The following is an 18,960-nucleotide window of genomic DNA, read 5'->3' as shown; positions in this document are numbered from 1 at the left end:
AATTCTAGAATGTTACTGCATGAATTGGGAAACAATATAAAAGAAAAAAGGAATAGGGCTTTCTCTTATATGCACTTTGTTGTTTCCTGTCATATTGTAAAATCTTATCTTTAAACTGATAGGCTATCAGCTGTGCTTTCTGGTATCAAACCATTAACCTGGAATCAAATCAACACATGCTCTTCAAGCAGATTGGATTTATAGATATTTGGATCATCCCCCCCCTCAACTGTATGTTAACAAATTCAGAATATAGTTAAAGTGTAAATTGCCTGGTTTTCCTTGACTTTGTTACAGACCTGACCAACAGCTTGAATTTAAATATGATATTTTTCACAAGGCTAACTTCATGGAATACTCTTAGTTAATTGTACTTTCATCAGTTCTTCCATCAGGAGGGTCTCTACCTTCAACGAAAAGGACAATTTTCCTCCCGTGTGAAATGACAATGCATTAATCTTGCAATGCATTCTTTGTATGTTGAGATTTTTCAGGAAGAAAAGGAAGGAAGAAAAAGACAAACTAACCGCAGATGTAATGCCATCTTTTTACCAAATGCCAGAATACATTTTCAGCCTGATTAAGTATTGTCCAGAGACAAAATGATTTGCATCCAAGAATCACTGGAGCTGCAGAGTACTTTTGTTATAAACAGAGCCACCTCTATGCAGGCTCAAAGCCACTGTCTAGTTGGGCAGTCTAAGAAATCTAAGTTATAAACAATCAAATAATTTTCCAGATTGCAACCAGCAAACTGAAACAACCTAACATATTTACATGTGCCACCAATCCAAAGGCAATGCTTCTGCTTCTGCTACTCCAATACGTTAAAATTGGTTTTGAAACAATTTCCTCATCTGAACAATTGTCATGAGTTTGTTTTTTTCTATACTGTTTTTTACTATACCATTATTAACTTGGCTTTTACTATACAAGCCATTATTTTTCAAATGCCTGAAAAACATACTACAGGTAAATTCCCAGACAAAATTAATAGAATTGCACGGTTTTCTAATTCTAATAAAATTCTAGTTATTGTGCATTAATCAAATTGTTTATCTTCTGAATGTCTGTGTCTCGCTGCCTACAAATGCAATGTAGGCTGCAGACTCACAAGCTAAACCTCCAAAAGCACACATCGAGTGAACATCCCATTTCACACCTTATCATGAGTGTACATTAAGTCACACCCTTTATGAACAGGCTCCAAGTCTTCATAACTACCCAGTAAACTAAAATTGGTATATAGCTTTCCTGTTTAATTACACTTCTGTACCTATCAAAAATAATTTGCTAGTTGTAGCAATAAAAGCTATCATATTTATAGAATACATGTAATTTTACTAGTATAATTCTAGAGCAGTGTTTCTCAACCTTTCTAATGCCGTGACCCCATAATACAGTTCCCCATGTTGTGGTGACCCCCAAGTGGGTGTGGCCACCAATAAGAGGGAGTAGGACAGCTAGGGAAAAGGGAAAAAAATGGTGGACAGCATGGTTTGGTGACCCCCATGAAATGGTCATTTGACCCCAAATGGGGTCCCAACCCACAGGTTGAGAACCACTGTTCTAGAGTATTTTCAGATGTGCGATACATGAATTTAAAAACAAAGGGAAGGGATGGGGAATTTTTTTCCAGTTAAACTAATTTGTTTTTATCATCTTCCTTTTCTTCTAAGAAGTGTAGCAGGTATGGCAGAGATGTGGCATTTTCAAAGGGAAGGGGGAATCTATTCATTTTGGGGAGAATTAGAGGGCTGAGTTGGGTTTTATTTACTCAAAAGCACTTCATTAAGCTTATTGTAGGCTTAACACATCTATTTTATTTCCCGAAATAGCTAGTTTGCTGCTGAATTTCAATGTTCTAATCTTTGGGAATTCTGGGACGTGGCTGCAAAACTTACCTATACCCCAAAGCTCCTTGTTTATAGATTACTTATGAAAAATTAGTGAAAACTGAACAAAAAAGAACTGAGACATCTCCCAAAAGACAGCCTAGTACAGTGATGGCGAACCTTTTAGAGACTGAGTGCCCAAACTGCAACCCAAAACCCGCTTATGCATCGTCGGGTGCCGGGTGGGTGTGGCCATTGGCTGGGTGTGGCCCATTGGGTGGGTGGGGCTGCAGTGGTAATGGCAGACTGGATGGGACTAAAAAGTTCAATCGATCAATTCCAACTTTGCAAGATCTTTTTTTCCCCCGCAAGAAGTTGAAATTGACTGATTGATTGAACCTTTTTTTTGTACACAGTGGCGGAGGCCTAAAGCGAAAAGGTTTTATAAAACCCAGCTGAAGGCTTAGGACTGGGGCGACAGCGCGCGTGCCCACAGACAGGGCTCTGAGTGCCGCCTGGCCTAGTATCTCACACATAATAAACTTATAATAAATGTATTTCCACATAATACAGTACAAAACACAGGTAGTCCTCAAATTATGACCACAACTGAGATCAAAATTTCCATGCTAATCAAGACAGTTCTTAAGTGAGTTTTGCCCCATTTCACAACCTTTTTGTCACAGTTAAGTGAATCATTGCAGTTGTTAAGTTAGTAGCATAGTTAAGTGAATCTAGTTTCCCCATTGACTCTGCTCTTCAGGTCACAAAAGGTAATCACATGACACAAGGACACTACAACCATCATAAATACATGCCATGCCAAGCATCCAAATTTTTATCATGTGACCACAGGGATGCTGCAATGGTCATAAATGTGAAAAATGGTCATTTCATTTCAGTGCTGTTGCAACTTCGAATGGTCACTAAACAAATAGTGATAAGTTATATAGTGGTATATAAATACTGTAAGTTTTTCAAGTGTTTTACTTTATTCACTTATGCTAAACTGAACATTTATTTCAAGAATTTTACTTATCCAGTTCATTGTAATGTTAACTTAGAATAAGATAAAAACAACTCAATGGTTAATTTTCTTGACACCAATATAGATCTGGTCTAATGTTTCCTTCTTCCTGGAGGCTTTCAATTGCCCACTTTGTTTTTGGGTCATCTATGGCATAGGTGTCAAATTCGTGGCGTCACGCAACATATCACAATGTATTGCGGGCCGGCAGCTTGACACCCCTGGTCTACGGCCTTCCATACATGTACTAATGTTTAGCTTTTTTAGTTCAGCTAAGATTGGCCAGGCACTACTTATAATGCCAGAAATAGAATTCTTATCTCCATTCAGTCATAAAGCTTGTATGCTCTCCTGATCGTTGGAAAAATTAATGGGAATATGATTTGGTGTGTATCTATGGAGAAATATGTTCCAATGATCTTTAACAATGCTTTAAAACTTTTTCTCTCAGGGCCCCTTGCTAGTACAGACAATCCCCCAAAGAGCTTTTGTTTGCATGATAATTACCAGATTAAAAATTAAAACCGATGTACGCTGTTAGTACTGCTTCTTAAGATTATATGATGGAATTTTAATATTGTATTATTTTTTAACATTACTGGCAAGTTATTGTGAAGATTTCTGACAGATTCTTGGTCCAGATTGTAGTCCAGGGATCCTAGGACCCCATTTTAGAACAGAGTGATCTGTGTCAGCCTGAACTTTTTAGCAGAAGGTACAACTAAAATGAATTAAATATAATGATGCGTAATACTAGCAACAATGCTCTGTAGATATGAAAGTTATTTTAAAAGTTTCACTAGACAAAGCTTCTAAAATAAGTTAAATAAGAAGAGTGCACAAAGAACTTTTGATATTTTCAATTAAATATGTCTGATGCTTTATTACTATCATGCAACCCTCTTCGCCTCTCAGATGCTAGTAAAAACCCAGCTATTCCAGGCCTTTAGAGACTGATTATGGAACCAGGATTATTATTATTTTTTTAATTGAAAATTTTTAAAATTTTACAAAAAAATTTCCCTTCCACAGACCCACCCAGTCCACCCCAATCCTCCCCCAATCTTCCCAGAGCTGAATACAGGCTTAATTAGAATTTAAAAGAAAATTTTTTAAACACAAATAAACCATGTACAAATTTGATTATAATAGTTAAACAAATCATAAAATACTTTAACACCGATGTTTAAAAAACTGAAAGAGAAAAAGAAAAGAAACAAGAAAAAGAAAAAAAAATTAAAAAAAATATCTAAAAAATATCTTAAGCTTTAAATATAAATTATTCAAAGGCTAAATAATATTTTTTTATATCATACTTATATTGTATAAAATTTATCCATCTTTTCCATACCAAAAGGTACTTCTCTTGCGATTGATCTTTCAAGAAAGCCGAAATCTTTGCCATTTCCGCTAAATGAGAAACTTTAAGAAATCATTTTTGCAGAGTAGGCAAAGATTCCTTCGTCCAACATTGCCCTACTAACAACCTCGCCGCTGTAATTAAATTTAACATTAATATAGTTTCTTTACTGTCACAATCAGAAACAATACCCAACAAAAACAATTGTGGAGTAAATTTTATCCTTCTTTTAAAAATTCTTTCAATATTCCAACATATCTTAATCCAAAAAGCTTTTGTATTTTTGCATAACCACCAAATATGATAATAAATAGCATCCAAGCAACCACATCTCCAACATTTAGGCTGCAAGTTTAAATACATACGAAACATTTTTTGTAGATCAAGGTGCCACCTGTAAAACATTTTATAAAAGTTTTCCCGTAAGTTTTGGGCTTGTGTAAATTTGACATTCCTCACCCAAATAATCTCCCAAGTATCTAATGGAACCGATTCATCAAAGTTTTGTGCCCATTTAACCATACAATCTTTAACTAGTTCTGCTTCTGAATCCAATTCCACTAACACCCCATAAATTCTTTTAATATGGGTTCGTCTTTGATCTTTTATTTGTTTTAACAAATTCTCATCCTCTCTAAGCAAACCCACCTTACAATCTGTCTTCCACCTTTGGTTAATGAACCAGGATTATTAATATTTGTTATTTTATTTCACTGATTGAATGTATATTTACTATTTTGCTTTAATACAGATAGTCCTCAACTTACAACTACAATTGAGCCCAAAATTTCTATTGCTAAGTAAGATGTTTTGTCCCATTTTATGACCTTTCTTGCCATGATTATTAAGTGAATCACTGAAGTTTTTAAGCTAGTAACACGGTTGTAAAGTGAATCTTGCTTTCCCATTGACTTTGCTTGTCAAAATGGTCACATGATTCCAGAGCACTGCGACCATCATAAATATAAGTCAGTTGCTAAGTAACCAAAATTTGATCATGTGACCAAGGGGATGCTGCAATGGTCATAAGTCATTTTTTTCAGTGTCATTATAACTTCAAACAGTCATTAAATGAATTGTTGTAAGTCAAGGATTTACCTGTAATTGCAAACTGCCTAGAGTTCTTTACAACTGAGGCATTTCACCAATAAGAAAATTAAACAACCAAATAAAATAATTCTATTCTGATCTACATTGAATTAAACAGTAATCGAAAACTTTACTTTTTACTTCTTTTGTTTTGAATTGTTTTGAACACTGAAATCATTACACTTCTCAAGTAGGTCCTTTTAATTTAATTTAAATTAATTTAAAAATATAACAATAAAGTGAAAAGGAAAGAGGTCATCAGAGGAGTATGCTGAATATGGTCAAGAAAAGTTAGTATGACAGTCATGATGTTGTGATCAATGCCCTGTTTTTTATGTGGAAATATGTGGACCTTTGATGGTGCTGCTGCAGCTGCCATCTTAACCTATTTGACCACACCCTTCAGACACCCTCAGAGGTCCTTGGAAAACACACTAGAAAATTTTAGGTGGTGTGGGGGGAGAAGAAGCATAATTGGGACCAGAATTTCCTAAGCAAGTCAGTTGTTAAGTGAGTTATGCCTGATTTTATGCCTTTTTTTTGGTACAGTTAATTGTTAAGTGAATCATGCAGTCATTAACTGAATCTGGCTTCTCCCATTGCATTTGCTTGTCAAGAAGCTGTCTAGGAAGGTTACAAATGGTGATCATATGACCTAGTGACTCTGCAACAATTGTAAATACATGCCGGTTGCCAAGCATCCAAATTTTGCTCATGTTGTTCTGGGGATGCTATCAGACTGGTTGTAAGTCATTTTTAAAAACCATTGTAATGTACCAATGGTTGTAAGTCAAGGACCAGGGGTTGGACTAATTTCCAGAGCAGAGGGGGTTGGATTTTAAGATTTCCAGAGCAAGGGGATGGACTAGAAGACATCCAAGGTCCCTTCCAACTCTGTCATTCTGTTATTTGTTAAGGACTACCTGTATTTTGGTTTTCCCTACCTGATCAAGCTAGGCCACAGGTCGGCAACCTGCGGCTCCGGAGCCGCATGCGGCTCTTTGAGCCTTCCCTGTGGCTCCCAGACTCCTCTGCCTTTGCAGAGAGAGACAGAGACAGAGAGAGGCAATTGCGCTTCCCTGCTTCTCTTTCTCTCTCTCTGTGTGTGTGTGTTTGTTTTTGTGTGTGTGTGTGTGTCTGTGTGTATGTGTAAAAGAGAGTGCACTCGCAGTATTCTCCGAGGAGGTGAAAAGCTTACTGGGCGGAGCTCCTCCCTTTGCTGCGTCTCTGCAGGAAGCAGGAAGCACAGGAGAGAGCTAGCTAGCCCAGCTAGGCTGACTCAGGAATTCTGGGAGTTGAAGTCCATGAGTCATAAAAGAGACGAGGTTGCTTGTTGGACAACAGCTTGAAGCTTGCCAGGTGAGCAGCAGATAGGAGGAGGGGGAGAAAGAGAGAGAGAGGGAGGGAGAGAGAGGAAAGAGAGAGAGAGAGAGAAAGAAAGAGAGCGGGGGAAGAGGAGTGGCAGACCAAGGGCAGATAGAGAGGGAGGGAGAGAGAGACAGAGAGAGAGACCCTTTTGACATCTAAAATGAAGATAACACTGCATATATCCTTTTTTTTACCTGTGTGTGTATATGTGTGTGTGTGTGTGTGTGTGTGTGTGTATATATATACATACATATATACATATACACACACACACACACACACCTATAATAAAGGTAAAAAAGGATATATGCAGTGTTATCTTCATTTTAGATATCAAAAGGGTTTTGCGGCTCCCAGTGTTTTGTTTTTGGTGGGAAATGGGTCCAAGTGGCCCTTTAAGTGTTTTGGGTTGCCTACACCTGAGCTAGGCTTTACAGCCAGTGCTTTTTTTGTAAAAAAAAAAAAAAAAATGCCGGAACTCACACACGTCATATAACCCGCCTTGCCTACCCTACAAGGTTCCATCCAAAAAAGGTGCCGGAACTCCGTTCTGGGCCTTCTATGAGAAAAAAAGCCCTGTTTACAGCCATTATAAAACTACCTAGGTTCAAGGATGCTACATATGCAGGTTCTTAAGAAGTTCAAAATGAAAATAAACCTTTCTGGATATGTGCTAAAGTTAGCACTGTGAAATTGCTGCACATGTCTAGATATATTTTAGCATGCTCTCAATATCTGAGAGCTGTCAGCTCCGAAAGGCCCTTACTGTTATAGCAGTTAATCAGGGAACGGATATGAAATCTAGCTTCTTCCTTTCTCCTCCAAGATAATATTAGCTGCTGACTAACTTGGAAATATACAATACAGCCTCTGTTAATATTTACTTTTAAAAAAACTAAAAAAAATCTAATTCCTTTTTCTATTCTAGGATAATATTAACTAGCTAACTAGAAATACGCAATGTGGGTTTTGTAATGTATTTTCCAGACTGCAAGGACAAGCTCAGTTCCTGACATCTCCATAAGTTTCTTGATGGTGTTGCAGAAATAGATTGCCTAACCCCTAACCCTCTTCTGGGAGATTTTTGATTTCTCAATCCAGCCTGGAAGTCACTCATACAAATGGCAAATAGGCCCACACCTACTTAGCTGCCAGTCCCAGATAAAGCTAGCCACCTACTGAGGCTTACCTAGTTGTATTAAGGACAGAAGTATACTTTAGGGTTTGGGGGCATAATAGTATGCAGAAATGACCTCGGAAGATGGGGGGGGGAGTGGGGGAGCCCATAGTTCCATAATGGGCAGAGAAAGAAACTCAGAAATGAACCTCCCAAATTTATCAGGTAATAAAAGATGGCTGCAGATCTGTATTTTCAGACTTGCAAGTTTCTGTTAATTTAGCCTTACAATTAGCTCATCTGGTTATGTTTCCTGTCTGGTCTACATGAGAAGGCTGACAGGGGCTAACTCTGAAACCAATAAAATCTGTGCTTCAATTATTTATGAAACTGCAAATGCAGCTGCTTTTAACAGAAGATAAAATGTGTGATTCATTATTATGTTTATCACAGTTTGGCTAGTATGCATGTATATATATGTATGTACTAGGTATGTTTCAAAAGTAACATTAAGCTGGGGAGGTGAAAGGCTTAATGTTTTGCTTATCCCAGCTATATTTGGTGACTTGCACCTGTTTTCTTTTGCATGCACAAATACAGAGGAAGAGGAAGATATTTTATTTCTATATTGCTCTTTCTCCTAGTCAGAGAAGTCCAGAGCATTTTACAATGGTATGGAAACATCCTTAAATGCAACCTTATAATACATTACAAACCATTATTAAATTAAAAAAACGACACAGAATCATGATACTTATTTTTCTGTAGTTTTAAAAGATTCAGTCCCTGTGAAAGTTCATGCTGCAGTTCCTCTGTGTTGCAAGAGAGTTGCTGTTCAGCCAACATAACCTTGTGTATACTTTTTGTGGCAGGAAGTTTTGCAGAATTGACAAAACCGCCACATAGAGAAGTGAGCAAATAGGTATCAGAGATCAACACCAGAAGAGAGCTTGTGAAGAAACTGGCATGCTTTGCCATCTCTTCCCTCCCCCATTTTCACACCCACATATGTTCTAAGATCCTTAAGCAGAGCTTAATAAATAAAATAAGAGTTGTGGGAACTGACCCACTTGGAAGCCACATTCTTTCAATGGGAAAAATGATTATTAAAAAAAAGCAGTGATAGTTTGTTGGTGTGAAGAAAAGGTGCTCTGTATATGTTCAGAACCTCAATATTCTCCTTCTGGAATACTTTCCATCAAATTATCTTCAGAGATCATATCATGCCTCACATACTGCATTCTCAATTAATTACAATATATCACTTGTAATGCAATTATCAGGAGTAACTGCAATACACTATAATAGAGGGGTGGGAATATCAGGAGGAATGTTCATATAGACAGCAAAAAGATGTCAGGAATGTAAGAAATACTGTCCTATGGAATATTTGGCAAAAGTGTATAAATGTGATTATAGTATTTACTAAGTTTAGAAAAACCCCGAAATATACTAAGCTGGAATTGATGCAAAAAGTTAATTCTTAGAATGAATGAAACCAGGAGTTACTGCGCCAGTCCTTCTACAAAACTCCAAACCTAGTTACTCCAAACCTAGTTACTCCATCTTTACTTCGTCTCAGCAACCGGAACGTGTGTGGCTTTGCTGCTGCTGCTGCTGTTTAATCATTCCAAAACTGATCAAGTAATTCCTGAGCCAAGATCTACTTTTAGTTCAACCTTGAGCTGGATTCCCGAAAAGAGACATTACAAGTTATCATTGTGAAGATAACATTTTTCGTGTACAGAAATACATTTTGTATTTAGCTGGTCCCGTCTCCCCCCCCCCACTTCCCTCGCCAGGAAAAGAAAGGGGGAAAGGCTTTCAATGTGCAACCGAATTTTGCAATTTCTCCTTTCTTCTATTGGTTGTAACGGGGCACTTATTACAAACATCGCCCGCCACCAGGAGAGAAAAGCCGAACCAGACCTAGTTTTGCTCCAGCGGTTCTTCTTCCAAAGCCTACCTTGCCGGATTTTGCTGCAGCACCAACTTCCAGAGGTTCAAGCGCTAGGGAATACCCGCGCAACCGAGGCGAAGCCGATGGGCAAAGGGTGGAGAGCGCGCACTCGGCCGCGACTGGCTAGTGCCCCAGCGGCGGAGCGCTCCTTTCCACGCCCGACCGCTCGGCTCGCTGCTCCGGGAGAGGAAGTTAACGCCGAGCGGAATAGAATATTGGCTGCCGATGGGGAGGGGGTGGCGGGTGCGCGAATATGACTGGGTGGGCAGAGATAAAACAACAGGCGTTTCCTAGAATGTCCCCGAAGAAACTTTTGCCCTCCCCTGTTTTCCTTTGCCTCGCTTCTCTTTGCTTTAACGAGATTTGATCTCTCGAAGCGAGAAGCTCGTTTGATTACAACTCAAGCTGAAGGGCGTTTCCTAGTTGCACCTTCCCACAGCTGGGCCATGGCAATATGGCATTCTACGTGACCCGGCCTTCATTCCCAGCCCAAAGACAAAGCAGTCTTAAATTATCTACGGCTCTTTAAGGAGGAGTGTTTTCACACTTAACTCCAACATACTGTAGTGCGAGGGAAGCCACAGGCTGTAATTTTGCCATTCATTTCCTTCACGTGGCCTTTTCAAATTCGTAGTTCACTTCAGCCCCTGAATGCCAGCGACTTTCTAATGTGCCTCTGAACAAAAGGTCCTAGCTTTACCTCACCCTATAATCGTCTAATGCCGCTCTTTTGTGCACCATAAATTTAAAATAAAATAATAAAAATCAGATTTTCTTAATATACCACAGTTTAAAAGCATATACACTTGATGTACCCCACAACCAAGTAACCTGGTCCTATATTAATGACACTACTCCAACAGCTGAAAATGCAGATGACTTTCAAGTAATGGAAGTCAAGGAATACTATGAAAAATGCAGCTGCAATTAAATATAAAGAAGACCGAACTAATGCAATCCTACTTCAAATTGGCAAGATATTAAAAATATTAAATCTACTCCTTTTTAGAGTCAATTATGAACAATAAAGGACCTAATAATAACAAATTACACCACAGATTAGTACTGAGTAGAGCAGATGCTTTGGAAAAGATACTCAGGTGCTGTGATGTGTTTAGATCAGAATTGTGGAGGAATGGTATTCCCTGTGGTATACTCTATGGAAGCAAAAGTTGGATTTTGAAGAAGCAGCATATTGACACTTTTGAACCTTGGTATTGGAGAAGACTCCTGATAATAATACCTTGCATAACAACCAAATGGATCCTAGAACATCTCTCACTCCAGGTACAAATGAGCAGGTTCAATTTGTCACCCTTTGGATATATGTGAAAATCTAGCTTTTTTGGAAATCTATAATGCTGGGAAAAGTAGAAGGAAACGGAAAAAGAGGATGACCAGCTAAATGGATTGATTCAATTACAGAGGTGATGGTGAATGCATCATTGGAAGGCCTTAAGGCAGTAGTTCTCAACCTTCCTAATGCTGCAACCCTTTAATACAGTTCCTCATGTTGTAGTGACCCCCAACCATAAAATTATTTTCGTTGCTACTTCATAACTGTAATTTTGCTACTGTTATGAATCATAATGTAAATATCTGATATGCAGGGTGTATTTTCATTGTTACGAATTGAACATAATTAAAACATAGTGATTAATCACAAAAACAATATAGCAATGCTTGCTGGAGAAGCTTACTCTTCCTTGCTCAAAAATGTTGGGAGGGAGGGAAGGGGAAGGAAGGGAGATTGAAGGGGAAAGGAAGGAGATGGAGAAGGAAGGAGATTGAAAGGGAAAGGAAGGAAGGAAGGAAGGAAGGAAGGAAGGAAGGAAGGAAGGAAGGAAGGAAGGAAGGAAGATTGAAGGGAAAAGGAAGGAGATGGAGAAGGAAGGAGATTGAAGGGGGAAGGAAGGAAGGAAGGAAGGAAGGAAGGAAGGAAGGAAGGAAGGAAGGAAGGAGAGAGATTGAAGGGGAAGGGATGGAGATGGAAATGGAAGGAAGGAAGGTTGAAGGGGAAAGGAAGGAGATGGAGAAGGAAGGAGATTGAAGGGGAAGGAAGGAAGGAAGGAAGGAAGGAAGGAAGGAAGGAAGGAAGGAAGGAAGGAAGGAGAGATAGATTGAAGGGGAAGGGATGGAGATGGAGATGGATGGAAGGAAGGAAGGAAGGAGACTGAAGGGGAAAGGAAGGAAGGAAGGAAGGAAGGAAGGAAGGAAGGAAGGAAGGAAGGAAGGAAGGAGAGAGATTGAAGGGGGGAGGTGCTGCCAAGGATGCACAAGCAGCTCCGGACAATTGCTGGGGAGGGGGAGAGGCTCTGGCGGAGAGCCTGGTGGAGAGCCAAGCGACGGCACATCCAGGGCCTCGGAAGCTGTGCGGAAAATCCGCACATCTTGGAGCCGCCGGCCACCCTCTCACACCCGCCAAGGGATGGAGATGGAGATGGAAGGAAGGAAGGAAGGAAGATGGAAGGGGAAAGGAAGGAGATGGAGAAGGAAGGAAGATGGAAGGGGAAAGGAAGGAGATGGAGAAGGAAGGAGATTGAAGAGGAAGGAAGGAAGGAAGGAAGGAAGGAAGGAAGGAAGGAAGGAAGGAAGGAAGGAAGGAAGGAAGGAAGGAGAGGGAGATTGAAGGGGAAGGGATGGAGTTGGAGATGGAAGGAAGGAAGGAAGATTGAAGGGGAAAGGAAGGAGATGGAGAAGAAAGGAGATTGAAGGGGGGAGGCGCTGCCAAGGACGGACAAGCAGCTCCGCACAATTGCCTGGGGAGGGAAGGAGGCTCTGGCGGAGAGCCTGGTGGAGAGCCAAGCGGCGGCATATCTGGGCCTTGGAAGCTGCGCAGAGGATCTGTGCACCTCGGAGCCACCGGCTGCCCTCTCACATCCACCAACCTGGAGCCCCCCATCCTCATCCCGGCATCTCTTGCCCTCTCCCAGCTGCCCCCGGGACCTGCCCACCCCTCCAGCCTCTTGAGCACCATCGCAGAGGTGGAGTCGTGGGAGCCCCTTTCCATGCTGCGCAGCCCATTGCACACAAGAGGGGTGCCAGCTCCCACTCGGAAGGTGCTGCTTTTCCCCTCACAGCTCAGCCAGCTGGCCTCCGACACACATGAGGGCATCGCCGCCGCCTCGCTCTCTTTCCCGCCCCCTGGCCATTTCCGAGGCCCGGAACCCGGTGAGCCGGGAAGGAGCCACTCCTGCCCGGTAGCCCTATGGTCGTGCTGGGTGCCAGAGGGCTGAAGTGGCCTCCAAGGGTGAGAGAGGCTGGCTGGGCGGCGTGGGGGAAGCTCCCACATGGCATGGAGGATGGCCAGGGGTGGAGCGTGGCTGGGCAACCAGGAGGTGTGGAGATCGGCTGCAGCTCAGCTTAGCCGGCAGCTTAGCTGGCAACTCAGCTTAGCCGGCAGCGGCGGCAGCGGTGGAGCAGCCCAACGGCAGCGCCAGCAATGGCCCAGATCTGGCTTGGCTCGGACCGGCCGCTGAGCCAGCCCAGAGCAGTGTCGGGGGCATGCGTGATGGTGCAGCAGCAGGAACAGGCGCTGTCGGAGGAGAAGGGAGCCCTGGTGGCGGAGGAGCTGGCGGCGGAGGAGGAGGGCGGTGGCGGCCGGATAGAGGAGCAGTGTCTCGGTTTCTAAGACCATTGGAAATATGTGTTTTCCGATGGTCTTAGGCGACCTCTGTGAAAGCGTCGTTCAACCCTCAAAAGGGTCGCGACCCACAGATTGAGAACCGCTGCCTTAAGAGATAAGTTGGAGTGCATCTAGAGCTTTGTAGAATCTTCACATTATTGTGTTCAATTATGCATGATAGAGGTCCCTTCACAATACTATATCCTTTAGTATCAGTACACAATACGTATATGCAATTTTTGGCTAAACCTCAAATATGAAGGTTAACCAGATTGAGACAAGCTAGTGTTTACTATTACAATAAGACATTAGACAATGCAAGGAATAAACCAGCTAGTTTTGTCTGCTGCATCCCACATACATAGAATGTGTATGTTATCTTACTGCTTATTTATTGATCGGAATGGTAATATGAGTTAGAATATGTTCTACTAAGTCATCCAAGGTGGCCCAATAGATTCCCCAGCAAAACTAAGCTTAACAATCCTTCAATAATAAAAATAGGTTTTGATATATATATGAAATATTTATTAGATTCACAAGGTGATAATTATCTTATTAATGCCACAATTGTTTTAATTATCATATATATTGCACCTGGTTACTATTGCTGTTATATATATATACCTTATATCTTCATTTCAGGCATCGTGTGGAACTATTTTCCCAACATTCTTCGATGCCCCTCTTGGCTTATAAAAATGACCCAGGGACTGTCTTGTGAAAGGTTCTAGCATCTTTAATACCATCAACTATAGCAGTGGTTCTCAACTTGTGGGTCGCGACCCCATTTGGGGTCGAACGACCATTTCACGGGGGTCGCCAAACAACGCAGTCCGCCATTTTTTACCCCTATTCCTTAGCTGTGCTACTCCCTTTTATTCTATTGGCTTTTGAAAGCCAATAGAATAGACTCTCTTGAATAGAGTCTAATTCTATTTGCTTTCAAAAGCCAATAAGAATTGTCCAGGCTGTCTCTGCCCTGCTGAGCCCGCCAAAAGTCCCATTCTGCAAACGGTGCTGCACCAGTTGAGTAGTCCTCAACTTACAACTGGTTGAGTAGTCCTCGACTTACGACCAGGTGGGGGTCGCGGCATTAAAAAGGTTGAGAACCACTGAACTATAGCATTCTTCAGGACCAGCCAAAGAGTTTGAGATGGGAAGCACTGTATTGTGCTGGTTTGTCTTCTTTCTTTGAGGTCGATACTAGTTGGTGATCAGGGCAAGGAAATCCTACCCTCAGCCCCTATTGTGTGGGGTGCTGTAAGATTCAGTGTTCTTCTTGCTTCTATTCAACATATTGATAAAGCTGCTGGGTGAATTAATCTGCTATCATGGACTGAGATATCATCAGTAGACCAGTTTTGTATAATGCTTAGGCACCGGGCTAGAAAGCAAGAGACCAGGAGTCCAACCTGGCCCTGAAAACCAGCTGGATGACTTTGGGCCAGTCAGTTTTTCTCAGCCCAACTCACCTCAAAGATTGTTGTTGTGGGGAAAATAGGAGGAAGTTGACTGCCCTGAGTTATTTGTAAAAGTAGTAAAAGATGGGAAAACAAACAAACAAACAAACAAATAATTATATATCGCTGCCTCTGGCAAGCTAAGCAATGCTATTAATGTCTTAATTTGGTGCCTAGAATCTATGATAGTCTGGATGGAGAACAACAGGGCTCACCTGAACCTGGCAAGATTTTGCAGCCAATGGTTGTGGGACTATACCATCTTTAATCCTGGATGGGGCTGCACAGAGTCAGTACATACCCTACATAACTCACAAATATTTTTTCCATGGTGTCTAATTTGTGGAACATCATCCACTAAGGTGAAGTTGGTTCTATGCCTATTAATTTTTGTAAATCCTTCAAAACACTGTTATGTCATGAGATCTTGTGGTCCCAAGGCAATGGTGAGTTGCTGAAACGGCTCCATTGTTTTTAAAATCTATTATTCTCTCTTTGCCTGTTTAATTATAAGTTTAATATTTTACTTGTTAATTGTTTTTATACCATAGACTTATATTTTTTTATTTTATGTCACCCAAAGTCACATTTTGTGAGATGGATTGCTATGAATAATGATAATTGAATAAATACATTTCTTTATTGTCTTGTGTTGGTTGGTGATATGAGTTGCCATCCAACACTTCTAAAGAGTGGCAGGTTTTATATATGTATGCTTACTGTATATGTATGTCTTCCCCCCCCCATCAATTCTGTATAATTTTGAGTAAAAAAATAATTTTATGACTTATATGCAGAGCACATCATGAGAAAGGCAGGGCTAGATGAATCAAAAGTTGCAATTAAGGTTGTCGGGAGAAATATCAACAACCTAAGATATGCAGATTATACCACTCTAATGGCAGAAAGTGAAGAGGAACGAAAGAGCCTCTTGATGCGGGTGAAGAAGAAGAGTGCAAAAGTTGGCTTGAAACTCAACATTAAGAAAACAAAGATCATGGCATCTGGCCCTCTCAATTCCTGGCAAATAGATGGGGAAGAAATGGAGGTAGTGACAGATTTTATCTTCCTGGGCTCCAAGATCACCACAGATGGGGACTGCAGCCAAGAAATTAAAAGATGCTTGCTCCTGGGGCTGAAAGCTATGGTAAATCTAGACAGCATACTAAAAAGCAGAGACATCACCCTGCCAACAAAAGTACGTATAGTCAAGGCCATGGTTTTCCCAGTTGCAATGTATGGCTGTGAAAGTTGGACCATAAGAAAGGCTGAGTGCCAAAGAATTGAGGCCTTTGAACTATGGTGCTGGAGAAGATTCCTGCAAGTCCCCTGGACTGCAAAATGATCAAACCGGTCAGTCCTAGAGGAGATCAACCCCAACTGCTCTTTAGAAGGCCAGATCCTGAAGTTGAAACTCAAATACTTTGGCTACCTAATGAGAAGGAAGGACTCACTGGAGAAGAGCCTAATGCTGGGAAAGATTGAGGGCAACAGAAGAATGGGACAACAGAGAATGAGGTGGCTGGATGGAGTCACTGAAGCAGTAGGCGTGAGCTTAAATGGACTCCAGAAGATGGTAGAGGACAGGAAGGCCTGGAGCAGTGGTTCTCAACCCTTTTAATGCCGTGACCCCCCAACCGGTCGTAAGTTGAGGACTTCTCAACCGGTCGTAAGTTGAGGACTATTCAACTGGTACAGCACCATTTGCAGAATGGGATTTTTGGCGGGCTCAGCAGGGCAGAGACAGCCTGGACAATTCCTATTGGCTTTTGAAAGCCAATAGAATTAGACTCTATTCAAGAGAGTCTATTCTATTGGCTTTCAAAAGCCAATAGAATAAAAGGAAGTAGCACAGCTAAGGAAAAAGGGAAAAAAATGGCAGACTGCGTGTTTGGCGACTCCCGTGAAATGGTCATTCGACCCCAAATGGGGTCCCGACCCACAGGGTGAGAACCACTGGCCTGGAGAAACATTGTCCATGGGGTCAGACATTCTTCGCAATGTCAGAAATAAGTCTTCATCCTGGTTCATTCAAGCCGGGAATAAATAAGCAACATGGAGACTGCTTTGGGAGGAAGTTTACAGTTTATTGAAGAAGCAGAAAGATGGTCCTTGCAGGAAAGAGCAGAGGAGAGGAAAGAGGAGTTGAGCACATGGGCAGTTGGTTTTTATACCCTCTCTAGCCTTGTTTGGAATAGTTTCCTGTTCCTATTGGCAATTAAAATCTTTAGCTGAGTTGAAGCAAGAAAATATTGTACACTCATGGTTTCAGTATAATCAATTGTTAGTTAGGTGGAGTTTAGATCAAAAGGTTGGTATTACTTTAGAGGACATGAATTTGGTAAAACAGATTAAAGATCAAACTGGAGCCCATATAAAGAGAATTTATAATGTTTTAATAGAATTGGATTCTGCAACAGAGTTAGTTAAAGATTGTATGGTAAAATGGGCTCAAAATATTCAAGAGCCGATTCTATTAGATATATGGGAGACAATTTGGGTTAGAAATGTAAAATTTACTCAAGCTCAAAATTTAAGAGAAAATTTTTATAAAATGTTTTATAGGTGGCATCTGGATCCTCAAAAGTTGTCTTGTATGTATTCTAATTTACAGCCCAAATGCTGGAGATGTGGAAGCTTAGATGCAATTTATTTTCATATTTGGTGGACTTGTAGAAATATAAAAGCTTTTTGGATTAAGATTTGCTGGAACATTCAAAAGATTTTAAAGAGAAAGATAAAGTTTACGCCACTATTATTTTTATTAGGTGTTATTGTAGACTTTTATGTTAAAGAAATTAATTTGATGTTGAATCTTATAACAGCTGCAAGATTACTGGTGGGGCAATATTAGAAGAAAGATTCAGTGCCTACTATGGAAGAATGGATACTCAAGGTGTCCAATTTAGCAGAAATGGCAAAAATTTCCGGTTATTTGAAGGATTATTCACAAGAAAGATATATTTTGATTTGGAGAAGATGGATAGATTATATCCAGAATAAATATGAGACTAAAAAGTATTATTTAGCTTATGAGTAAATTTTAGATTATTTTTATTAGTTTAATATGATTGAATTTATATTATTTTTAGTATTATTGTTTAATTATATTATTATATTATATAATTATATTATTATTTTTTATTTTTAATTTGTTAATATTTATTTTGAAAAGGAGTTAAAGTATGTTATGGATTTGATTGTTAGTAGAGTTGGGTAATGTTAGTTAGATTATGATTGCTTATTTGTAACCCTGTAATCAGCTCTGGGAAGTGGGGGGGAGGGGTGGGAGGGATTTGGGTTATATATTGTAAAAAAAAATTTAAACTTTTAATAATAATAAAAAAAGGAATAGTTTCCTGTTCCTGTGTCATGAACCTTGAGGCTGTTTCTGAGTGTTTTTCTAGGCCTTGATATCTATGGTTTAATCCTATTATCATATCCTGCTTCCCAGGTGATGGGGCTAATGACTCCTAGAGTTTGGGTGGGGTATGCAGATTTTCTCTTTGTCTTCTTGATTGCTCTGGCTTCAATTCTCTGATGGTTTTACATCTGCATTTGTATGGGGCTAGCTCTTGCTTGGGGCAGAGAGATAGATTTGGGGCCAGGTTTAGTTTTAAAAAGTCCTTTTGAGGAAAAATATATTTTTCTGCCCTTTTAATATTTCCTTCTCTGGGCTAACTTCCCTCAGCAATTAACAACAACAAAAGCATTTTAGCATATAAAAGTTGGTCTTTTCCCAGTGATATTACTAAATAAAATAAGGGTTGGCAATTTTTATAATTTTCTGTCAAAAAGATTTTTTTTAATATAGATAAATAAAAATATAAGGGTTACATCTAATACTTTTCATATTGAAACTAGAAGAAATTGATTGGATGACTTGAATTTAAGGCCTCCCAACTCCAAAAGGATTCTGGGCAATTTTCAATTTTTTTATTATTATTTTGCTATTTTATTTTGAAAACACGCATGGCTGCCTATCTTATACTTAACAATATATACAATTTAAAAGACTAGATAATATAAAAAACATGAATGTTCAGATAAAATCAAATGAATAACAACTAAAAAACTCCAGACCTGGGAATCTTAACATATGATTTCTAGATGTGC

The 18,960-nt window shown here is 40.1% G+C and overlaps 1 protein-coding gene across 3 annotated transcripts in view; it reads right to left on the bottom strand.

Moving 5' to 3' along the window:
• The window catches only part of LOC120314496 (amyloid beta precursor protein binding family B member 1 interacting protein), a 51,325-nt gene extending 41,350 nt beyond the window's left edge, over nt 1–9,975 (bottom strand). For all 3 annotated transcript variants that reach the window (XM_039357643.1, XM_039357645.1, XM_039357644.1), the window contains exon 1: nt 9,763–9,975. The gene's annotated coding sequence lies outside the window, so the exon portion shown is untranslated. The remainder of the gene's footprint in view (nt 1–9,762) is intronic.
• Between the last annotated feature and the right edge of the window lie 8,985 nt (nt 9,976–18,960).

This window comes from Crotalus tigris, unplaced genomic scaffold (assembly GCF_016545835.1).
Source record: "Crotalus tigris isolate CLP2741 ecotype Arizona unplaced genomic scaffold, ASM1654583v1 scf7180000018940.2059657, whole genome shotgun sequence".
NCBI lineage: Eukaryota > Metazoa > Chordata > Lepidosauria > Squamata > Viperidae > Crotalus > Crotalus tigris.
Note: the sequence above shows the minus strand (reverse complement) of the source record. Positions and strands in the feature narration are given on the sequence as shown.